The sequence below is a fragment of the Taeniopygia guttata genome, chromosome 9 (assembly GCF_048771995.1).
Source record: "Taeniopygia guttata chromosome 9, bTaeGut7.mat, whole genome shotgun sequence".
NCBI classification, from domain to species: domain Eukaryota; kingdom Metazoa; phylum Chordata; class Aves; order Passeriformes; family Estrildidae; genus Taeniopygia; species Taeniopygia guttata.
In genome coordinates, this window is record NC_133034.1 from 13,449,028 (window position 1) to 13,475,376 (window position 26,349).

Genomic DNA, 26,349 nt, shown 5'->3' on the forward strand with positions numbered 1-26,349 from the left:
TCTGACTTCCCTAATTGCCCTGTCATAGAAAAAGCAAAAGCAAATACCTTTCAAACTGCTGGTAACATTCCCATCCGAGGGAAGTAGTCAAGTTTCTATTGTCTGAATTGTTCAAACCAGACAGTACAAAGCATCATCCTGAATGCATGGGGAAAACCAAATATTCACAAGGGACTATCCTTGGCAAACTAAAAGGTGTTTTCTGTCTGCATTTTGTGATATCCTGAAGTGCTTTCCTGCACTAAGGTAAAAATTGGCACTTGGAGGTGAACCCTTCTTCCAGTATAAATAATGGCTATAGGTTCCTTCATGCAACTTTACTTCTTTGTCTTAGGTCTGCATCTGCAAGTGCCAGTTCAATTATCCTTAGTGATTTTATTAGTTATTCCTCTAGTACCTGTGAAATATCTTTTGTTTGCTGCTCAGTGGAGTGATTTAACAGAGTAAAATCCCATCTCTGAGGCCACCTTTAAGAAACTGGTCTGTCCAAACTATGCACTGAATGTCACAATGCTGGTCACCTCTCAGAGCGTATTCTGCCTTTGCCAAATGTTGAAGAATTGGCATGTTTCCATGAGTGGAGACAGGACAGCACTGTGGGGAAGGCATGGGGAGCAGGCACATTTGTGTACCACATGGGAATGTAGATGCCTAAGGAAACACAGAGGAGGAGAATGAGCGAAGTCAGGATCCGTAACCAAGCCGTACCTTTTTTCCCCACGGAGCTGGAGCGCAGGAAGAATGCCTCCAGGGTCTCTTGGCTCCACAGCCCCTCTCTGACCAGATGGGTGCTTTCTTCACACATGCAAACCTTCAGGGTTTAGCAAAGTACTCACCCTATGACCAGAAATAGGTTAGACCTGAACCGTAACTCCTACAATTAGCTCTTGTAGCCTTCATTTTATTGTATTAAACCCTAATATGGACATTTATATTTGACTCAACCACTTTTCAGGCTCTTCTGTTAATTTGTGCACCAATTTTAAATTTTTCTCTGAGGTAAAGAGTTTCAGCTTCTAGTGGAAAGAAACAAACCAAAAAAGCCAGTGAACATGCCAAGGGGACAGCAGGGCTAATATCCTGTAGCCTTTATACATCTACTGAGGCTCTGTGTAAATTGTAAGGCCTCTTGTTTTACTGCACACTGTTGGCATAGTTGGAGCAGGAGTCTTGTAATGTCAGCCGAGAGGACCCACACACGGACAGCGAAGCCCCAGGAAGAAAAGAATTAACAGTCTTCAAAAGTAAAAAAGTTTTAAAAGGAGATATTTAAAAGGTTTGACTTGCAGCCAAGTGTTAAACAGTAAATACAAGTTTTAAGTGTCTTAACGATTGAGATGAAGTATCATAATTCAGCAGCATGGAATGGGACCTCTTACTGGGAGAGGCTAAAGAAGAAAAATGAACCAGCACAAAAAGGAACCCCCTCTAGGGAAGATCTCACACATTTGGGTCTGGAGTCTAGTTAGAGTAGGCCAAAACCTGATACTTTTATCTCCAACCTTTGACCCTGACATCTGGAAACTTAGTTTGAGTCAAACAGAAGGAAGTTTTCTTTGCTATTTCAAATACTTTATAGAAGAAAAACTTCAAGCATCTACAGTCAAGTCTGTTAGTACAAACTACTTCTATTTGTGCACTTGTAGTGAACTCTAAAATATGGAACATTTGTGCAGGAAATGCATGCGTCAGAACTTTTGGGAAAAGAAAGTAACTTGGTGAGACTGGCACATTGTTCGATGCTTGTATGGGATCCAGATAACAGCCCAGATAAACATCTCCAAGGGGGTGCTGAAGAGTATAAAAGGTCCAGTTCCTTTGATGTTCTTAGATGTTCTCATTTAATAGCTATCAGCCCTGGTGCCAGAAATAACAACATGTTTAAACATTCTGTATCAAAACACAAATTAAATTCATTTAGCATAACCTGTTTCCAAAGTTAATTTTCATCTTTAGCTGGAACACTAAGTGTGATGTAACTCATGTTCTTCCTGGCAGTTATTTTCATTATTATGTTTATTACTCATTTAAGAGACTTTTTTTTTTTTTTTTTTTTTTTTTGAACAGAGGGATTAATGAATTTAGACTGCACATTATAACATCAAAAGCTTTGGTTTCAAATAAGCCCATCTGAGCTACAGGAGATTTTCTCCCCTTATATGAAGCTAAACAGCAACTTCAAAAACATATCTCAGTTATAGTATTATTTTCTAGTTGAGTGAAGTCATGGGTTTTATGTCAACCTGTTATATTTGCATATAATAAATGAATACTTATTTGTATCGTCCAAGTGACTCCTTTGACTCCTTTAACCCACAATCTGTTCAGAAGTCAGATGCTTTCCACAGATACCAACTCTCTGCTCAGGAGGATTTCTCATCATGTGAAAGAACAAAAATAATAATAAAGCAACCTCTTTTTCAGGATTCGAACAATTGTTTGAGATCAGATGACCAGAAGGGGGGAAGACACATGTCAGCATTTTAATATCATGTTGTTCAGACCACTAAAAATAAAATAGGAAATAAAGAGCACAATACATAACAGTTAGCAAAAGTGTTTCTTCCCTAACATGTTACTTTTGATCACTAAGCCTTCTGTTTACAAATCAAATCTTTTTCATCCAGTATTGATTAACATCAAGCTCTCATAGGATGTGCATGGAGAGGTCTCAGAAATCAGCCTGGATTTGTAAATGAAGGCAGAATTCTGCAGAATTTTCTGTTTAATAGTGCTCTCTAGGATATCTGAAGTCCCTCATCAGTTATTTTACTAGAAATAACAGAATATTGCTTAACATGCTGGCTAAATTACTTTATTTTTACAAATTAATACTAAGTTACTCCATGCAAGATATTTTCCTTATTATTTTCAGTGATTCTAGGGAGGTTTGCAGCACTGCTTTTTAAAGAGAGTAATTTTTGAGTTAAAGGTCCTGCCTCATCTTTCCCCCATATAGACAAAATACCTCTCACATCAGTGGAAGATACAGACCTCAGCTAAGGAAAATATTTCAAAAGCATCACTTTTTATTGTGCTGAGAATTTCACAGTGTTTAAAGGGATTCAGGAAGTAGGAAACAGCAATACACATCTCCAGTGAAAAGCAAGGTATTGTCTCTGAGACTGTTTGAAATTTACTGATATATCTGGAAATCACTGTGGATAAACACCATGAAATACCAAATTTTTTAGAAAAGACCAGCAAAGTCCTCTTTGGAAGGAAGTACATGCATAACTGTTTCTGTCTAGAAAAGGCACCCTTCCAGGGAACATAAGCAAATGGAAAATGGCTCTGTCATTTTGAACTACAAAATCAGAGGAGTTCTGTTCCATATTGTTTTACTCAAGACTGCATGAAACATTTGCAGTGGCTGAGGCTTCCATCGTGCTCTCAAAATCACCTCCCATACTGGAACATCCAATAGAACTGTATGAAATGCCCCTCATGATTTCCTTCTTAGCTCAATCTGCCCCCCATGATACCTCTCTTCACTGTCCTCCTACATCTCCATTTTCCATAAAGGAGGCCAAGCAGAAGAAAGCACACAGTCATTAAAATACGCACTTTGGCAACCCAACCAGGCCACCCTAGTTAATATTTACATTATGGAAGAGTAAAAAAGTACCTCATCTTTGGGCACATCATCTCAGGTAGCAGACTGCTTCTCTCCTCATATCTTCTGGTTCTCAGAAAAGGCCGCCCATGTGAGTGGGTGTTCTCTCCAAGCAGAGCCTGTTCCCATAGCTCTGGCTGGCATGGCATTTGGCTCATCACTTGCAGGAGACTTGGGCTCTACAAGGAGGAAGGAGGAAAGCCATGCTATTCTGATTAAAGGCTTTGGTTTAATAAAACAGCACTTAGTTTTCCTTGTTGAAACCCAGAGCTGTGGCAGATGATAATTTCCAGGTTTACAGGTAGGGCTGTAGCTACTGATGCACCTATTCATATTACCTAGACCTCTTCCCAATCTTTACAAAGAATTCTTTTCAAGTCTTACAATAGCATGCTCCAATCAGACAGTGCACTAGAAGATTTAAGGTCAGGTGGCCTTTTGGTTAGTGATTCATCACTCAATCCCCTCACACAAGTAATCTGGGTGGCTCTGTTGGCAAAGTTTTATTTTACATGTAAGTGTTGGAGAGAAAAGAAAAAGTTAATACTGAAATCAAGGCAACCAAGGAGAAAAAAACAGAAATAATTTGATGGTTTAGTATGTTATTTAACAACTTAATAGAAATTGATAAACTGATATTTTAGTATTCAGGAAAACTAGAAAATATTATGTAGAGAGATTTAAGATTTGGTTTTGTAGTCCAAAACCAAATAAATAGCAGATGTGCCAAGGCAGATGGGTTTTTCAGTTTTCTAAATTTTCTTGTGTCTTAATTCTACAGTACAGCAAGGGACATATTTTCCTTTTGAAGCCCAGACCTAGTATTAACATTTATAGGAGTTATACACACATCAAAAGAAAAACCTACATTAAGCAATTTATAATCGGAATATTTTTTCTCTGAGCAGTGCAATTGCAGGATTTATCTATAGAAAATTGCAAAAAATTTCTCATGTTATTTCTGCTGCTGAGTACCTGTATGGTGAGGGAAAGAGGAGCTAGAAAGCAAGTATAGGAGACAGAGAGAGAGAGAGGGGCAGAAAGAGGGGTGAGAAGAAGGAGAGGGAAAGAGAGAAACACACCCCTGAGATTTCAAAACTATTTAGAACAGTTTCTATTCTTCTTGGTATGTTTTCCTTAGCCTTTGAGGGAGCCAAAGCATATTTGCATACATTTAGAACTGTATGCCTTCCTTACAAGACCTTTTCATTTTTTCCCCATTTAAGGAATGTGTACATGGCACAAGTTCACAATGTTTAAATCCTTTGTACATAATGACATGAAGCACTTGTACTCCCTTCAATTTTTTCAGTGTCTTCTGATACAACAAATTAATGTGTGCTACCATCACTATTTTGTGATTACACCCCCTTGATCTTTACATGCACAAAAAGATTCTTTGGTCATACTTTCCCTTTCAAGAGGGCTGGTTAAAGGAGTCCCTTATTCTGATCCATTCTATGCCTTTCCAGTTTAATATCTTGGAGAAATAACCACTTCCTTTTCTTTGCTTCTTCCTTAGTTATTTTTAATAGATATTGCCCATATAAATTCTCTTTTATCTGATGTGTAAAATTAAATTCAGCAATAAAATTAGACTTCAGCTCTTCCTTTAGAGAAGTAAGGTGTTTCTGCGACCATTTAACAACTTTTACAATAAATTCATATTAAATTTGTGCTTGGCCATAGAGCCATAAATCCCTGGTGAGAATCTTTTCAATCTCAGTTTTGGATTAATGGAGTCAGTGAATCAGAGATGCTTCAAGAAAATATTCTGGGATTCACAAAGAAACACTTTTCAATGATACCATGTTGCTGCTATTTGAGACAAGACTTGCAAATTTGACACAATGATTATATGTGAGTTTTCAGAACTGCAAGGGACCTTGGCTATCTTCTCTGTCTGTAAACCACATCTCACCAGCCCACACTCAGACCAGCAGCTGGTATTAGGTTTTGATGCATTTGCAGTGCTAAACCCTACAATGCTCCATTCCATTTCTCACTATATTGTTTAGTCCCTTAAGAGGGCTTTTATTTCATGAGCTGTAGAGTAAATTAACCCCAACAAAGCATTGGAATGCTGTGGCTGGGTTGATGTGGTTCCTGATTTACAGCTGTCTGAGGTACCTCTACATTCTCCTGGAATCTCCAACATGGGCCCTACTTCAGGCCATACTCAAGCAAGAGATCTTTCCTATAAAACACCTTACCTGTTACCATCTATTTTTAGAAAAATGAGACCTGATGCATGGTCATTTGAACATTTTTGTACTGCAGATGTTTTCTATACCTGTTTCTGGCTCTGAAATATTATTTTTCCATCAAGCAGAAAATGAAAGCTGGCCAAAGTATAGCAAATGAGGAGTTTCCTCAAAATATGACTGATGTTCACATGAGGTGTGCTGCTCTCTTAGGAAATAGTGACAAAATATTAACCAGGCTGTCAGACAGATATGCAGGGATATGTTTGCATTACAAAATCACTACATAAAAGTATGAAGATTTCCTTGTCAAAACTTTGCAAAGCCAAGACAAGTTAACATATACAAGCCAATTAATAAAACAAAATTGCTAAAGTAGTAGTTGGCATATTAGTTGCTATTTGGGTGCTAGTGATCAGATTCTATGAAATAAAAAAGAATTTTACATGTAAGTTAAAACATTTATTACAGGTGCTTAATCATGAAATCCGCTTAATCGGGACATTTCCCAGGGAACCAAATTAAGCCTAATGATACTTAATGGCAAGGACTGCTGCTTAATTGGGGTGGTAATTCCAGTTAATTGGGATTCCTGCAGGTGAGTAAATGGTACTCAAATAGAGATACTGTATCTGGCCTTCATGATGTTCCAGTATAGGTGGTGCTTTGTCTTCCCTCTAACAGCCTCTCCTGCCCCTGGATCAGCAAAGCAAAATTACTTCTGTGCTTCCATTTTGGTCCTTTCAAACATTGCTTAAAGTTACAATCAGTCTCTCTGGGCTGGAAACACAAGAGTACTGCTTTAAAATCCAGCAATACTGAATTTGTGTATTTATTTGTATTTCACCAGGATTTTGGAAAGATCACGCTCAACATCTTGCCTGACCAAGGAGAAGCTTTTTAATAACTCTTCAGGCATCATGGAGATGCCACAAAGATATCTGAAAACTTCTGGTTGCAACTTCCACTGCAGAACAGCATGTCCTAATTAGAAAGGTTTCTGCACTGGATTATGAGAATAAATATTTTACTACCAAAAAAAAACCCCTTATATACATCCTTTCTTCAATATGAAGAAAGTGAAAGACATACACTGTCATGGCACATTGCTCAAGGGTTTAGTTTAGTCCTTCACACACACAGAGAGTCACATGCTAAAATACTTGGAATTTTTTTTACCCATTATTAAAATATGTTTAAATATTATTCAGGCTTTTACATGGCACCAGAGACCCTGAAAACTGCTAATGGCATCTACCTTATTAGAAAGATCTGTTTTCATCATTACTTCTTGAGGTGCTGGTGCTCCCTGGAGGACCCAGCACTCCGTGTGCTGCGCTGTCGCTCGCTGAGTTGGAAGAGAGGCAAGCTGCCAGTTCTGGGGAGAGAGAGCTGCAGCTCCAGTGCCTGCAGCTACCTGGGGAGAGCCACTGTTCTCTGTAGGTCTTTAAAAGCACAGCAGAGTGGCCTGACTCCAGAGCTACTGCGTCTCACAGATCCACAATAGGCTCCACAATTCCTAGGCTCTCTTGGGAATTCTGGGGAGAGAAGAAATCTTGTTTGCTGTAGTCCCTGCAAAACCCAGGCTGCCACTGAGCCCGCATTCCCCCGTGTGCGGGTGGGGCTGCCCAGCCCTGCCCAGCCCAGGGCTGCTGGCTGGAAGGAGAAAATACCACCAGCCAACTGAGAGAGATGGTTGCAAGATCCAGGCTGCTGGAAAACAGCATCCCCAGGTGAGTTCAGGCTTAATTGGAGCCAGGAGATCCCCAGACAACAGACTTTGGCTTTTCAGAGTGGCACATCTCCCTTTGTGAGCTTGAGGGGACTGCTGCAGCTCCAGCAGTGCTGACATGAAAGAACAAGCTGTTACCATGAGCAGGGGCCCCCACAGCCCCCATTTCATACAAAAATCAGGATTGCACCTCTGTCAGAACCAGCAGCTCCTGAATCCTGGCTCCTGCTGAGATCAAAACTATACCTGATTTTTCCCCCTCCACTTCAAGCAGAGGTTCATTTTCTCAAAACCTTTCAAAACAGAGGTGATCTGAACAGAGAAGGAAACATTCTGAAAATACTTGGCAGGGCTGATTTTTCTATTAGCAGAGTGTACCCAGCCTTAAGGATTAATACATTCTGCTGCTCCCGTGGGTGATTGCCAGCAGGAGCTCCAGTTTGCACAGCTAGGGAGTTGTACCTCTGCACATATTTCCCTGTGCCTCTGTGAACCTCCTTAGTCCCAAACCAACACACAATACTTGATTTTGATTCCCCTTTACAGTGGAGAGCTTCAGAATGAGAAGTCAGACTCAGAGAGAAATGCTATCCAATAAAAGCACCAAAGTCAGGTTTGCTGTACTTTGTGATCTCAGACATCTATAAGGTGCAGATATATCTGAAGTTCTAGCAATCAGCAGTTGCAAAAGGCAAATAAGAATGATAACTTCAGAACTAAAACAATTTGATCTTTGTTGTGGAGCTGTTTAAATCCTGTAGTAAAAACATAATTAAATTCTCAGGTGATGTATGACAAAAGATTTCACTTCAGTTTTTCTCCCTCATATCGCTTTCATGTCACTACAGATAGACTAAAATAAAGGACAACTACATGATTGGGCCAAAATTAGGAAGAATGTCTGCTGATCTACTGCTAAAAGTCTTCAGTACAACACATAAAATCTGTACTGGAACAGCTAACCTCGTTTTTAATTTATACCTTGTCACGTGTACTGCATCAAATGAGCAAGAGCACAGCTATGAAATAGTGAATACACTCAGAGAAATCTAAATGGAAGCCATTTTTCATGCTGATCTCACACTTGAATTTACAGATTCTTCACAAAGCTTATCATAAAATATTCACAGAACTACAAGAATACCAGTGTTAGTAAATTATTCAGTCAAACGCTAACTTGAAGTAGCAGCCTTTTCTCTTCTTCAGAGCATCCAGGCACAGAAAATGAGTTGGTGTGCAAAGCAAAGATCCATCTTCCATATGGGACTACCTTTGATGCAGGATTTGACCAACAATATCGCCCTACATTTCCTCTGCACTGGCAGAAACCAGAGGATTGCTGCCAAGGTTCCTATCAGAGGCAGAATAGCAGCAGCAGAGATAACATCAATACACAGCTAAAACAGTGGAAACAGAATGTTTTTTCTGCTTGAAATTCCTGACCAACTTTTAAACTGTTTTCTACTGGTTCCTGTATGCTGCCAGTTCCAAGCCAAAGAAAGATAATCAGGATTACTTATCCTCAAGAAATGCTACTCTAGAAACAAAGAACTTGCATAGATTGCCAGAATCCATCAAGAATTAGCTGAGGGATTTTAATGGACTCTACAGCAATTTTCACTGTTTAAGGGGAAGAAATTATATGAGTTTAAATAAGTAAAATGTAAATTATTAATCATCATCATAATGAAAAAGTTGAAGTGTCAGAAAAAAAATCCTTTAACAGAAGATTAATGAGGACAACAAAAGAAAAAGGAGAAAGAAGAAAATAAACAATTATTAGAAAAGTCAAGATTGTTAGTATTAGAAATTAGTTATTGCAATGAAATACCAGGGCTCAAAAATGATTGAGTCAGCAGGTGATCAAAAACATAAATGAATATTAAAATAATGAAGGACAATAAGTCAAGGTGAACTAACTGAAAATCAAGCCAGAACGATTTTAAGGCATTAGTAATGAAGAAAAGAGGGCAGCTCCTCAGCAGGTAGAAACTCACCAGAGCTATGCTGATTTAGACCATCTAAAGTGGTGTCTATGTGCTGTCAGGGAACAGGAAAAACCTCACCTCTCACTCCTGGACCTGAACTGGAAGAAAGAAAAGGTGGCAGTCACCCAGATGAATTTCTGCCAGGAGTACAGCATGCTAAAACTTCTCAGTTTGTAATTTATTCACTCAGAAAAGCAGTCAGGTCTGCCATACCTATCTGCCAACTTGGACCTCATTCACCAGGCAGCACTGGTCAAAAAAATTAAATCCAGAACTCATGCAATTCTGAAACATTTTATTTCAATGTTTCCAAAAGCATTATTGAGTTTTTCATACCAAGTATTTTAAACTGACAAAAATTAATATCGGAAAGGTGTTAAAAATCCATTTCAGGTTGGAAAAATGTTTCACTTGAGCTAAAATAATTTGTGGGAGTTCATTTTGTTCAGAAAATTGAAAACCCATTCTTTTCACAGCTCTGTAGCTTAGACCATTTACGGAGACTCATATTTGCTCTAATCTCAGAAGCATCTAAAGTACAATCAAAACCTATATATTTTCAGTGTGTACAAATGATTACCCTTTAAACAATGCTATATGCATAAATGAAAAACCCTACTCCAACAAAGACATTTATTTTAGGAACACAATTTCTTAAATAAATAAAAGATTTTATGATGTGAACCATGAATAAACTTAGCATAAGATACCTCTACATATGGAGATACTTAGCGATGTAGACAGAATTATTACTGAAAAGTATTTTGCAAATTATAAAGCACAAAATTTACATTATATCACTTATGAATTTATTTGTATTTTTTAATGTATTACTCACATCATACCATATAGTAATTCAGTTAAGGAATGTCTTTACTAATTGGCAACACTACCAGAGTGGCAGACTTAATTTCATTTAAAGGCATCAAACAAGCAGGGAATTATAGATGGGCATGCCTTTCCATAGGTGCTTACCTAAAGATTTTGACAAGCTTCTCCAAAACACAGTCAAAAATTAGCTACCTAATACAGGGCAAGCATAAAATTCTAAACTGTTGTTCCCTTAGAGTCCCATGCACAAAGCTGAGCAGGAGACTCATCTGGCCACAAAAAGGAGTTTTAGGCAGTAAAGAAATGGTGAAAGAATGGACATTAGCTTTCCTGAGAAGAAGAGGGCCAGCAGCACAGAATGAGGCAATCATTCTTCTGTGTCCTAGACAGAATTTCCTTCTCTTCTCAAGCTCCCTGGTCATACCATTGTCACCCAGAGCTGTAGGTCCATATGAAACCTGGTGTGACTTACTAGAGAACTTGTCTCCAGTCCCTGACAGCAAGAATCAAGCTCTTCTATCGCTAACATGACCTAAGTCCTCAGCTACCACCTGACATTAACAATCAATTTTGCCAGCTGCTTGGTAAAGGTGTGCCAGGTGTTCTACCAGACACTGCAATATCTCAGATCAAACTTTGCCTTGACTCTGTCACAGCCCCAGGGAGAAGTGTCCCAGCAGAGAGCCTAAAGCAGGGAATCAACAAACCTAGACTCTCTTCTCACTACTAACTACTTCACTATGTGTTCCTGTACTTTCAACACTGACATGCTTCGTTTTTCAAAATAAAATTCATTAAATGCTTATAAAGAATTCTGGGATTCTCTGAGGGAAATCGTTACAGACACTCAATATTATTAGAAATAGCATGTAGAATAAGCTAAAGCAATCTATCTCAATTTAAGTCAATATATACATTTTTGTATCATCTGCCCAGCATAATCTCCCTGCTAACTGCTGGTAAATGACTGCTTTCTAAGACTGGTTTAAAAAATTGTTCACACAATCAGAACTGCATCATGTGCATTTTAAACAAGACTAGAGCCAGAAGCAAACTCCAATTCAACCCTCCCCTGCCTTACCCAGTGAAGTCCACAGTAATGTACATTTTCAATTATTCGCCATTCAAAATTCAACAATTCAACAAACTGTCATATTAGAAACAATTGCAGCTCGTTGGCAAAACCTAACACTATTATTACACAGAAACTGTCAGCACAAAAATAGTGTCATTTCTCATTGAAAGAACTGTTCTTGTAGAGGTCCATCCAGCAGCAAAGGATGGTACAATTTAGGTTATATGGTTTCTAAGTAGAGTAGGGTCATTTAAATATAATTTTCAAGCAATCACTATCTCTGCCTCAGAAAATATAGTAGTATCCAATATCTAATTATTATTCTGAAACATTCCACACACTGTATCTTGGAACAACATGAAAACTAACGTCTTTTCTATTCAAACATTGAATAGTTTAATGTTATGATAAATCAGACTGAACTGGAATTAACAACTACCAGGTGCAGAATATTATTATACTAATTCATAAAGCACAATTCGCATTTTCCAGTATGATGAATTATCTTGCTAATGAGGGCTGCAATATAATAGAGCAGCTAATAGACAGATTCTTTAAAGTCATGCAATATAAGTTACTTCCCACTCAGTTACTTAGTTTAATCGTGTAAAGTATTATTGTATTACATTTCCAAGTTCCTTGGGGAGATAGTGTCTCTTTTGATGGAAAGCAAGGTTACTTTGGAAGAACAGATCATCAACTGAGGACATCACCTAAATTGCCTCATGATTTCTACAAGTTTGGGAACACAATAAGCAATTACTAACAGCCAGCTGATGGGTGGTAACTTGCAGAATCACTGCCTGCACAGTTACTGCTTCTAACTCCACAGTAAACAGAATATAATTTGAGACTATTCCTTAAAAAGAAGGGTAAGCTGTCTCTGGTATAAGCACAGAAGGGCTGATCCCCCATTTCTTGTTTACATGGCCGTGCTGTGTATTAATTTTATTCAAAACGGGAACAAGACAGGAAGATTGGCCAGAATCTCAGAAAGATGCATTCCCTGTCTTAGGCTTTGGGAAAGGCCAAATCACCATGATGCAAATGGGACAAATTACTACATAATTTAGCATAGTATCATATATATGATCAAAACAAAAATTCTGCCTAAGGATTGTGTGCAACTGGATGTGATGGCACTACTCAATATGTGATTGACATCATGTGATGTCACAAATTTGCACATGGAAGAACTACTAGAATTAATGAAACCCAAATGAATGAATTTGGTAACAGCCAGGGTGCACTGTTGTACACATCACAGCACAGTTCTGTTCCTAAATCGGAGAGACTTGATTGTATTTTTCAATTTCCTTGAACCCCAAGCTGCAAGCTATGCTGCTGTCTGCTGAAAGACACTTACAGAAATGTTTCCAACAACCCTAATGAAATGAAAACCACAATACTCTGCACAGCTCTTTTCTGCTAATGCAGTCCCAGTCACATCTGGTCCTCCTTTTATCCTAAAACAAAGATAAATTCATATGTGAGAACAAAGAGATATCCATGTCATTTGGTGTTATTTTACAAAAGAGAGAAAAAAAAAGAAAAAACAACAAAACCTTTCTGGTTTTCCCATGTCAGCAATCAGAGCTTTAAATTCATGAAAGGAGATTTGCATTCATTATTTAAGCACAAGGCAAGAAAATATTTTTTAAAAGCATCCAAGATTGACTAAACTTCCCGTTGGGTCTCCTTTCAGACACATCTTCTGCACCCCCTCACACTGCAAACATCCCCCTAGGAAAATGCATCTGCCAGGTTTTAAGACTTCTGCAATGCAGCTTATTAGCATATTATTTTCCTAGCCCACCCCCAATCAATAATACTTACCTTTCTCTTATAGCATTTGATAGTTCTTAATCCATCCTACAGTATCTCACTCAGCCTGCCGCCCTGGATGTGTCCTGATTTCAGAGTTTGTCATCCCTGAACATACCTCGGATAATTGTTTCGTTTTTTCCCTAAGTCCACCTGCAATTTTGGATACTTACATTACAAAAAAAAAAAAAAAAAAAAAAAAAAAAAAAATTCTCTAGCTTCAAAACTGCTGTAATTAATTATAACCATGGAAAATGTTATTTAATGACTTAGGGCCCAATCCTGTTCCCATTGAAGTGAACTGCAGGACTACCATCACCTTCAGAGAAAGTAGGATCAGGTTTTAACTTCCAAAGGCTTAAATATTTAAATTAGTAGAGTTTGAATGGACTATCCAGCATATTTTTGCTTAACGCAGGAATCCCATAAGAGATCAGAACATTCAAATGCTGAACTCTGATGCTGAGACATTTGGCATTGGGAGAAAGCTGTAAGTTATTTCTGCACTCTGATGTGTGTCTGTGTAACTGCTGCAGAGAGTGCTGAAAATAAAACTGCTGCAGGTAACTCCTGATGCACAGTTTGGTACTGGGCAGAGTTTCTCATAAAAACTGCAAGACAGCCTGAGTAATCTAAGAATGAAGGAGGAAATGGGGTGTTTGGGTAGAAATTTTTGGCCATACATGAGTCTGGAGAAAGACTCTAAATCCCTTCTTTAACTTTTGCTTGTTCTGTAGAAACCATCACAAGCAAGGCAATACAATAAAAATGGCATTACTCCCCCCACCAAATGAAGAGGGGAAACCTTCATATACAAACATTCAGGTCATATTATAATTGGCCCTTGCACCATAAAAATTTAAGTTGTGTTCTATTCTGGAAAATCATTACTCACATGTTTGTTCAACTATGTGCACCTCTGTCCCACCTGAATTCAAATGTGAAGTTAGGTATATGTATCATTACATTTAGGATTATCACTTTGACTTTAAGCTCCCAGGGCAAGGCTGTGTATACATCGTTATCCATTACAGAGTTTGTAGTAGCAAGCAATGCTGTGATAGTTGTGTGCTGAAGTATACAGCTCATGATAGGGAAAATCACAGAATTATTGCATATTCTGAGCTGGAAGGCACCACAAGGATCATCAAGTCCAACTCCTGGCCCTGCTCAGCAGCATCCCCAAGAGTCACACCATGTGCCTGAGAGCATTGCCCAAACACTTCTGGAGCTCTGCCAGGCTGCTGCTGTGACCCTTCCCTGGGGAGCCTGGTCAGTGCCCAACCACCCTCTGGGGGCAGAACCTTTTCCTGACATCCAACCCAAACCTCTCCTGACACAGCTTCAGGTCACTCCCACAGTCCTGTCCCTGGTCAGCACAGGGAGGAGATCAGTGCCTGCCCCTCCTCTTCCCCTCGGGAGGAGGCTGGAAGTGCAGAGGTCTCCCCTCAGGCTCCTCCAGGCTGAACAGACCAAGTGCCCTCAGCTGCTCCTCACACGGTTTCCCCTCAAGGTCCTTCACCATTCACAGCTCTCCTTTGGACATTGTCTAATAGCTGAGTGTCTTTCTTGCATTGTGGTGCCCAAAACTGCCCCAGCACTCAAGGTGAGGCCACCTCAGGTCAGAGCAGAGTGGGATGACCCCTTTCCTTGCCTGGCTGTGATGCTGTGTCTCATACATCCCAATAAAGAACACGGATTCTGTTCACTTATTATCATTGCTGTTGTGTTTATTTTGAAATATAAGGACTTTCCACACTAAGTTACTTAACTGCTTAAATTTGTCCCTGTGTGAAATATGTGAGACTTGATTTACTTTACAGATTTATTTCACATGTTTTGAATTATATCTGGTGGCTGCGTATTTAGATACAAGTCACATGTGCTGACATGTAAATTTACCCAGCTTAAGCCAGAATCTCCTTTTTTGGTAAAACCTAACATCTGATCCTGTTTTCCACAAACACCAATACAAGAAAAACCCCCCTGAGCAGAGTGGAAATTACCTAAGCCTTATATCACTTACTGATAGCTACCAGCATTACAGAATGTCAGAGGGTATATCTACATCAGCATTCTGTTTCAAATCCAGAATTCATTTTTCTACCTTGTCATCCCTATTCACCAGAATTTGCCTCATACTGCAGGACACTCTCAGGCTGCACAATCCCCTGGATGAAACCCGAGGCAACTCCTGTGCACTTGCTGCTAAAGGGCATCCAGCTAATGGGACCTGGAGAGACAGGCAGTCTAACTGAAATCCCCAGCACTTGTGATGAACCTGTATCTCTCTACAGATCAGATTTTACTTTCAGAGCTCACCAGAACACTCAGGCATTCATATTTAGTTCCCTATCACAGTTCCCTATCATATTCCTCTATACCGGGACTTGTATTGATGTTTCCTCTAAATCTGATCAGAGGGTACAGAAAGCTGAGCCTAAACATTCAGTTGTATAGGTATTATTTCTTTCTTACTTCAATTTCAAGCTCCTCTGCAAAGACATAACTAAAAACTAGTGGAAACGTTCTTGAACACTACATTAATTTATGCTAAACTGAACACAGCTTTGCCCTAAATTTCTGGGATTCTTACTGTTTAGCACCAACTGTTAATACAATACCATTGCAACCTTTCTATTAGCAGTGTAAACGTTTGGTTGATGATGTCCCTTAAACCAGCTGTTCTCATACCATGATAGCTATAATGAAATCAATTATATCTGAATCAGAGCATCCTTTTCACTCACTACTCTCAATCTTTGTGGCAATTTGCAAAGCCCAATTTGTCCTTTTGCTCAGTTTCACTAATCCAAGATGAAGATCTTAAAACCTCCCAAGAGGTGTTTAATTAATGACTGACATGAATACACAAACACTCTCACTCAGACTGACACTGGAAGTTAACAAATATATCTGCCATCCCTCAAGATTTATTGACAGTCTTTTCTTGCGTTGCAGCTTGCTGAGCTGCTGCTTATTTGCCCTCTAAACATTTTGGTTCAAATGCAGCCAGAATGCCTCCTCCTTCTTCAAACATTGACATAATTTCATGAAGGAAAACAATTAGGTTTTACTTAACTTGTTTTCTGTTCTACTTGGTAAAGAAGCACATCAAATACATCCACAGTAAGGATGTGTACTCTCCAGTATGTTTAGAACTCAAGCTTCAGCTCTTAAAATGCTTTCTCAGGAAAACACTTCTTTCTATCCCTTTTCCAAGGATATGTCATCCCAGATATAGAAAGACAGGCCAATGATTCATACAAAAATGGAAAGATAATTTGGATATTTCCCACTGCATCATAGATGTCAATGCAGTGTGTACAGCCACTCTGCTGCAGCATTACACATGCACGTGATGACTTTCTTGACATCTGCATTAGTTGAGTTAACAGAGATGTCAGAGAAATGCATTCTTGTAGAGTGCTGTTGATAGGATCAGAATGTCATTGCAAATGCTTCTCCTTCCTTCCCACAGTTCAGCAAAGCTGTTTGTGTTTATAACAAAAAAATAATCTATTTATAAGAGATCTCTAATCCCTCTTTCTTTACAGAAGCTCACATCAGTAAGCAAGGTAATGAATTTTTTAATAGGCTGTAGTTGGTGTTTGGAACGTGCTACTTCTTTACAGGGATCCTGCTCAGGAGTGCAAATGACAACCTTCTCCCCCTGGAAGGCTCACCCCAGAACTATCTGTGGACTCAGGGGAGCAGGTCCTTACTATGATGCCCAAGAAAGGGACCAAGCCACATAATACTCACTTCACTGCTGTCACAATTTAGCACACATAAAATAGAAAAGTGGTCTTATAAAGCAGCAGCAAGATCCTACAGGATAAATCTTTGTCACCTTATTCAGCATGACCTGAAGAAGCAAAGGGTATTAAGTAAAGGAGGAATATCTAAAACAGTGTGGGATCTGCCATGAAATATAAGCAAAATCCTGTTACAGTAAGTAAAACTTAGGGACTAAACTGGGCAAGTGAGGTAAAGAAAGGTTCCAAGATATTGAAAACCTGTTTCATCCTATGCCTCCCATTCAGTGGGATATGTAACTCAGCACTTTAGCTTTATGGGTACCACATCAGCTTGGGCTTCTTCAGCTCAACAGCAAGAAACGAATTTCACAGAAAGAATGTTTCATTTCTCAGAAACTAATCATGGGGAAAAGATTATTTGCAAAAGCTTAAAAAAAAAAAAACCAAAAAAGTGTGGGTGTTCTTTTAAAACAAATACCCAAAAAGCAAAAAACAAACAAACAAACAAAAAAACCCCCCAAAAAACCCCAACAACAAAACACACACACACACACACACACACACAAAAAAGAAGTGAAAAACCTGTAATTACTTCATAGCAGCTAGTATAAGTAACAATACTGAACAAATTGCAGTGATTACAAAATCCTCTATAAATATGGGTAGCACTATTCTTGACAATAATTAGTGTACAGCATCTTCTCAATAGTATCATGATTAATATTTATTCTGATGTCGTTTTTGTTCTGGGAGCTAGGAGGAGAGAAAGGGAAGGGAGACAGCATTCTAAGAGAACTGAGTATGTTTGAGAAGCAGAACCAAAAGAAAAAAATCTGCTTTATTTTTCTGCTTACTGTCATTTCCCCTCCCCTCAAAAAGGCAATGCAAATGGTGCTTTACTGGTTTTAAAAGTAAAGACAGAAATTATGTGGAGTTGGGACTGCTGAATTATTCATGAGTTCTGATTGAATGGGATCATTATCTCTGGCCTTACAAGCTAATAAATACTGTCTAATGCCTGGGTACTGTTTTGATCTAATAGTGTCAGAGAAAAAAAAAAATTACAAAAAAAGACTTCTTTTTTGCAAGCTAGAGCCTAAATTAGGGAGGAGCTCCCTGATGAGCTCATTGCAGGAAAACCATGGGGTTTTTTCCCTTCCATTGACTACAAGGTTCACTTTGCAGTTCTCAGTCTCATTTGCTGCAAAGGCATTTTAACTTGGGCATGAGGTTAAGATGTTGCTCAGTGGTATCTACACAATTACTCATAAATTCTTATTCCTTTCTTATCCTCAGTAGTCTTATCCTTGCCCCCTCCCCGCCCCAAGGTTTTCCAATCTCTTGCACCTTGCAGTAGAAAATACCCAAAACCAGAGTACTTTCAGAAGCAGACAGAACACAGGAAATGATTATGCTATCTAATCATCTGTCAGCAGTCACATAATCTTGAATTGCATTGTTCTATGATTTATTTCAGGATTTATTGTCCTGAGTCTACACTTGATTTAATATCATAAACTAAACATTTTGTATGGAACCTGAATTAAGGTTCTGCTCAGAGAGGCATCCAAAAAAAAGAGGAATTTGTTAGCATACAATACAAAACAATATTTGTTGATAATATTTGAAACAGCAATAACAAAAAAATAATGGTTCAAAACCCACATAAATTAAAATTAAAGCCAAGGTATTTCATTGGATATTTTTCCATATGCTTTCTTGAGGATTACTTTTAGAACAAGACTTGTTTCAATAAGAGGAAATAATTAGGATATTATTACAAGTTTAGAAACCCCTCATAATTACATGGGGATTAGTAACTTCGTTTTCATATGATTAACACAATAAAACCCATTTTTCCCCAAAGTAATCTGAGGCCTATTAAGCAACATGAGATCATATATCAAGGGGCCTTTTAGTAATTCAGCAGTTTGTAACATTTACGCAGACAGAGTCTTCCACAAAACAGCTGGCTTCTTTCTATCAAAAAACCCATGGTTTTGGGCACATTTATTTCAAAGTCTAACACAGTCCTTGGAATCATAATATTTAATTACGGATTTTTTTAAACACCAGTTAGAAATGTGTGAGCAGCTAGGGGGAAAGTGTGAATGGTTTCTCAAATTGTGTATAAGTAATGGAGCTCTCTGCTCTTCATAGACTAGCATGGAAGGACCCACCTGGTACATCTGGATTTTAAGGAGTATCTCCTAATAATTGGCACATTTAAGTTTAAAAATGCCCAGGTTTATGGTATTTTTTTAGTCTAATAATGTTAAATGCTTACTTCCACTATGACAACTGGGCTAAATATGAAGCAAATTATTGACACATTTGCCATTTGCACACACAGCTCATAAACAATATGTAATAAAGAACAGATGTGACATAAATTTAGGTTTGTGGGTCTATTCAGTGGAATAATTCTCCAAACATTACCTTTTTGATTCTGTCTTTTTAGTGCTTTTATCATCAGCAAAAATACAAAACCGGTCCTTTTGTTGTTATTAAGTAGGAACATGTTCACCCATCCTGGCTTTTCCACATTTTCTGCATATGATGCCAGTCCCTGCAGCCAATGAGTCCTTCAGACAGTGGCCATTATCTGTCACACTCCTGGACCAAAATAACAAATAATATGCCTGGAGGTGCTGCATTTTGTGACTGCTAGTTTCCCCGCATGGCATATGCCTAGATAGACTCAGATGAGAGGTGATTGCACAAAACTGTGATTGTGAGATGACTTAGCAGAACCCGTGATGATGTCCTAATGGCCTCCTGCAGAGGGGAACAGGGGTAATTGTTTGTCAGGGGAAGGAACACATCTGAAAGGAGGCATCCTCTGCAAACCAGGCAGCCATGTGGAAAAAAGAGAGGAAGAATCACAATGAGGTAAGGCTGCATTCAAGACTAATAAAATGAATAACAAAGAGGTGAAAAATGAAACAATATTATCAGGCTTAAAAAAACCTGTCAATGGTGGACTCTGGGTTAAAAAATATACAAGCCACCTCCAGATAATATGGTTCTTTTAAAATTATTAAGTCAAATTCTGTGACTCCTAGCAAGGAAAGTTAGTGCAACAAACCCAGGGAATGAAAATGCATTCTCCAGCATCAAAAACAGGCACAGAGAGACCCTTCCTTCCTGTATGTTCTCACCTGTAACAAGGTGGCTTGATAGTCACCAACCATTTGCTGCATCATTTTCTTCTTCCAGCTCTTTAATATTCCATTTAAAATATTTGTTTTTCATGTGATCACTGCTTAGAAAACTGACATCATCCCGAATCCTGTCTAGAGCAAAGCTATTGGAATTGAGAAATGAGAAACCATCAATGTCAACCCAGGCAATTAGGGCATCAGTCACATCAGTGGGAACTTGCCTTTAATGTCAACTGGGGCAGAAACAGGCCCTTAGAGTATATTAAGGACCTTATTTTATACACTTTCAGCATCTTCTATTTGATCAAAAATAAACTGGAGCAAATAAGCTAATTAATCACACAGAACAAATTCCCATGTCTTTGCAGCCTACATCTAAATTATTTATTTTTTAACTACAGAGTAACAAACTTACAAATCTCAACAGAAATAATATTAGCTACAAATCAATCAACTGATGATAGCTTCACTCTCCTTTAGGTAGGAGCCACGATTTTTAAAATTTCATGTGTGCTCATTATTCCACTCATTATACCTTACCAATGGGCATCTGGTAAAGAGACACTCAAACCATGAGTTAGGTGGGGTAATCCTTGACTGTCCTGTGTTCATTCAGTTACACCAATGTCAAAAAGCTTGCTTCTTTTGTTTTCTGAAAACAATACCTTCTGAATTCACTGTAAAAGGAGCAGAGCATTGAAAAATACCTTCAGATCTACCTGCAATTGAAAAAGCATCCACTACAAGCAATTAAATGAAATTTGCAAACAGAATTGGACAAATTATACCTCTTTTTTGCTTTGATGGTTAACTTGGGCCTAATAAAGCCATAAAAAGAGTTTAAGAAATAAATATTACAGAAATGAAAATACAATTTACTCTGCATCAACCTAGTGTTAATTGCTTCATTTAATTTTCAAATTACCTATTTTTAAACCTTTTTCCCCAATTGGAGGTTGATTTTTAAACAGGAGAGGAGTCTCACAAAAATTTGTTTTGTTTAAAAATGTTCAAATGAAGCATTTTAGCATATTCAAAAAAAAAAAAAACAACTCTCATCTTTTCCATTTACTTTTTTTCCTACCAAAATTATCCACTGCAATTCATCAAAACTTTCAATTAACTCTTAATCTCTTAAAAACCACTACTTTTTGTAATCATATTTCCCTAGAACAAATGTTATTTAGTCCCATTCACAAACATTTTGGATAAAGTTTTGAGTTTAAGAATCTCTCTTCAAAAATATGCCAAAAATATGCTAAAGCCAAGTACAAAGTCTAAGACAGGCAAGAACATGGGAGCATCAGTTGAGCAACGACTGCCAAGTACTGACCTGTTTGAACACCAGCTGAAGTGTGTGAAGGCCCTTCCACTCTGCAGTGTTTCTCCTCAGAGGGAAAAGAAAAAGGAGAACAAAGAAACCAGACAACAAAAAAAACCTGTTTTAGTAACTATAATTATTCCACAATCTTGATAGAGAAAAATAAAGAGGTCATTAACATGGCAATATGAGGGCTGGTCAAAAATCCATCACAAAACTGTTTTAATGGGAAATTGAGTTTTCAACAAAACTAAATTATCTTCTTAGGTTAATCATTTATTTACCTGATAAAAAAAATAGAAATTGAATTCAAAAGGAAAAATTGATTTTTTTTCCCCTGAAAAATGGCAGGGGGGTGGGGTGAGGGGTGTTTGCTCTGCCTTTGACATCTATAAAAGTGAATTTCCTATGGGCAAACTGGTCTTGGACACACTGCTGAAGAAAGAGGGAATTATTTGCTCAGTGACCTGCCCATATTTCTACTTCACCAGAACTACTGACATGAGCCTTCAGTCTCAAAGGAGACCATGCAGTAGCATAATTGAAAATAAAGATAGGTTGCTTGACAAACAGAACCTAAGTCTGATTAATAACTTCCTAAAAGAAAAAACCCCAAAACCAGATCTACATATGTCCCAGGATGTAACAAATATAATAAACAAGAAAATACAGACAGTGTGGTGTGAGGAGAGACACATGCTGGGTTTTGGATTTTACTTGTTGGTTCTGTTCTCACATTCAGTGTTCAAGTTCTGAGTAATTATCCTTCTGCTAAACTCAGAGTCCATGAAAGTCTGTAAATTTTTTATTCTATGTACAATGTGCTACAAAATTTTAAACAGCTGGACAAGGTGATCATTGTAGGGCTCTTCCAACTGAAATTTTCTATTCTATACAACTCCTTGAGATACCAGAAGTCTTTTCTAGTTCTATTATATTGTGTGCTCAATTGAAGCTTGAATCTTTTTATGATATTGGAGAATCATATGAGATTCTTTAAAAAACATTAAAGTGACAGAAAATATAAAAATCACCATTTCTTTCCTAAAGCTTTCACCACAAGTTTTACAAATATGATTTTAAAATACTTTATTACACTACTTAATTAGTTTTTAAAAATTATTGAGACTGTAGTTCTGAGTGAGTTTCCTTCTACTGTAACACTGGAGAGAACTTACAGGTAAATGCCAGAATACCAGCATATGCTTTAAAATAGAACATTAAAAATTTTAAGCACTGCTTTTATCCTATTAGTTTTGAAAATGATAAAGGTCAACCAAAAAAGTAAACTGGCTGCAAAGCAATCCTTTTGCAGTGATTCCCAGGCAGCACACATTGTCTTCCTTTCACCATACAGAAGGCATTTAAATATTCCTACAGCTACCTTCATCCTGAAGGTAGAGCCCTGAGTATGCATTTGAGTCTTCACACACGCTGGCATTTGGGGAGCTTTTCTACTCCAAACCACATGAGAAGCAATTGTTCAAGCCTCCCCCACCTTCTTCAGAGCAGCTTTTTACTAAATCATTGGAATTTGGTTGGAATAAAATAAAATATGCCATAGACTAATAATATGGACAAGAGTCAGGAAACCTTCTGAAAGGGATAAAATGCCCCAGTATCTTTGCAGCTGAACACTAAATAGTTTATATTTAATAAAGAAAGGAAAATCTATTGAAAACAATGGAGGAAATTGCTAGATAATTAAATACTGTGAATTCTTATGTATGATAAATCCAGGCTGAACGGCTGTCATGGTTTCTTTTCTGTATAAAGTAGAAACAGCAGTAAGACATAATTAGTACTGAAATGCAAAATCATACAACTGGCTTACAGTGTCTTGAAAAAAATCACATCATTATAAAACATGGTGGGAGAGAAAAAGACCCTGTAAAATGTGCTGGAGGTACCAGCCAGACGGTATGATCATTCATGAAGAAGCCTCAACCTACAGAGAGGTAGGAAGACTTTTGAGAGGAATCACAGCTCTAAGAATTTAATGCAAGTTTTGTTCTTGTGACATTGGGCAGGATTTCACTGCTACTTCAAAATATAATTTTTCAACAGGAAATCAAAACAAAACTAAATTGAAAAAGAAATGCTGTGCTAAATGAAGTCTAATTTCTCTCCTACGTGCTTTACTTCAGTGAGTATATTAAAATACTCTGTACTTAGTGTGTGAATAATAATTTGCTGAATTGTGTCCAAGCTAGTTACTTACCTGAACTAAGTCAGATAAAGTAGACATGGGAAGCTCAAACTCAAGAACGGCTATTTTTTTTCATTTTCCTTCTTTAATTTCAGACATCACACCTTGTTCAGTTTGCACCCCTGGCAGTCTGCTAAATCATTCTTCTTCAGAACAAAAATAGCATAACAGCATAAATTCCACTTTACACAGAAGTGAGAACAGAAAGTATTCAGTTTAGCAGGCACTTCAAATGAAATATTTCCCCTCCTACTAGGCATTACTGCTCTGTTCCAGCTGTATTTTTCTATCTTACTGTATACTTCTCTGGTGGAATCTTGTTGCCTTGCTAGGAAAACATAAAATGAAATTAGCAACTGGCCAACAGTGAATCACAGCTGGTAGTGACTGCAGGCAGCTCTAAAGATGGCACCATTACTTGTCCATGCAAGAGAAAGGACAAGAGGAAATGGCCTTAAGCCAGGGGAAGTTTAGATTGGATATTGGGAAAATATCTTTGCAGAAAGGTGAAGGTTTGTTCAAGCATTGGAGGCTGCCCAGGGATAAGTCATTGAGCCTCCATCCCTGGAGGTGTATAAAAACCATGCAAACAGGGCATTTAGAGTAATGGTTTAGAGGCGGATTTGATAATGTTGGGTTAATTGCTGGACTGGATGATATTAAGGGTCCTTTCTGACCTAAATTATTCTGATTCTAGGAAAAAACAATTGTTTTGTGCTATGCATCTATTTTTATAAGCTTTCATAATTTAGTCTTGCCCTCAAATTGAATTTTTGTATAGTAGCACACATTGTATCTTGCTGCTATATTGAAATTTTGTATTGTCAACCAGCAAACACACATGTGAGTATTTAAGGGCATAGGGGGCTCTGTTCCAGAAGGTGCCTGCTCCTGAGTGTAACTGTGTTGCAATGTTGCTTCACCAAGTTAATAAGGCTTAACTATTTTTCTCCTGTTCCAACAGCTAGTAACAAAATATTGGAGAGTTTTTTGATGGAATATTGGAGTAAAATTATCAAGATCTTTCTTCTCTAATAGATTACTCTTCCATGCTAGAACTTGTCCATAAAACTTCAATTAAAGGTACTCCTTTTAACTTTTAACACACATACCAAGAGGTCAAGAGCACTAAATAATCCCTGATGTCGCCAAGAGTGAAAGAGATAAGGGACTTCACAGAGGGTTCTCAAACAGGATGTGACAACAGCACCCTGTGGGGATCCATCAGCTGGTGGAGAATCAGCCAGGACTGGCCATGTTGACTGTTGAGCTGTAAGAGACCCTTCAGGCTCATTCCTACTATGAATTCCTGAGGCCAGCAGAACTCTAGAAGAGAGCCCTAGCCCAGGAACCAGGTTTAAACTGTTCAGGAGGCAGATGTTGGCTGTGTGCCTGTTTCTCTGAGCCAATGGATAAATCACAGCTATACAGAATGGAATTTTATATTGAGAAATCTCTGTGAGACAGTCAAGCCAACCACCTGAAAGTCCACAGTTTGACCAAGGTAGGGCATGAATTTGAGGTTTCCAGGCAAGCATTCTGAGTCAGATGTTTCATAATGTGCAGTTTCACTGTCAGTCTGAGGAAGTATCACCAAAGCTGGTATTGAAAAACTCCTTCCATAAATGAGATTTTTGTGAGAAAAAAAAAACCTAAGCATTTTCCAGTTAATTCCACTGTGGCTTAGTCTTACTTTCTCCCTGGCAGATATCCCTAAGAAATTACATACAAAACAGAAAAATGTTGATTGGCCATGTTCTACCTCAGTCTGATTTAGCATAACACTGCAGTATTTTCCTGTGTCTTTTATATTCCCAATCACTTGATTACGGAGTTGCATCATTGCTGAACCCTGGGCCATAAAAAATAAAGGAACACAATGACAGTCAGCCAAAACAACACCAACAGCTGCTTGTCTAGACATATTAGTAGTGTCCTGAAACCTTGGCAGCCTGGTGATATAATCTAAAAAAATTTGTGCCTCTATTCTTGAAATGTCTTATTGTGATTATGTAAATCTAAAACTCATTTATTTTCACTGGAAAACATAAAAATACAGGCAAAGGAAATAATGAATAATTTCACCCTTGGTTCCTAACAAACAGTATGATTCAAAGGGAGGTATCTGCAACCTTTCTTCTCTAATGAAAGTCTCCTGTGACCTGCATATTCTATAACATGAAGAGACAAATTAATAACAGTCTTACAATGTAATTGTTTTATTTCAGTTATATGTGCTTATTTTGTTTTGGCAATTATTTGTTTATAAGCCATTAAGTAATTTGTAAAACATATTTGATGTTCCACCTGTGATTTAATTAGTAGAAGACAGTCCCTTTGCAATTAAAAATAAAGGTTAAATTTTTATAAAATTCCCAGTAGAATTTAACATTCCATTTCTTATGTTTCTTACATCCACTACTAATTATAAAGAGATGGCTTTGTTCAATTAAAATGTTCACATAAAGTCCACAAAATATCATCACCAATAACAGACGTTATCAATACTTCCTGCACAATCACCCTGTAGTCTAAGTTCGTGGTTAGTCAAATTCTGAAGGAATTAAAAAACCAGGAACGTAATTAATGGGCTCTGGCTTGTCCTAGCCATAAAAGACATTAAC

At 37.9% G+C, this 26,349-nt stretch overlaps 1 long non-coding RNA gene across 1 annotated transcript in view; it reads right to left on the bottom strand.

Moving 5' to 3' along the window:
- Window positions 1–2,064: 2,064 nt before the first annotated feature.
- The window catches only part of LOC121470465 (uncharacterized), a 69,533-nt gene continuing 45,248 nt past the window's right edge, over window positions 2,065–26,349 (bottom strand). The window contains exon 5 of the long non-coding RNA XR_012057460.1: window positions 2,065–3,795. This is a non-coding gene — a long non-coding RNA (uncharacterized lncRNA). The remainder of the gene's footprint in view (window positions 3,796–26,349) is intronic.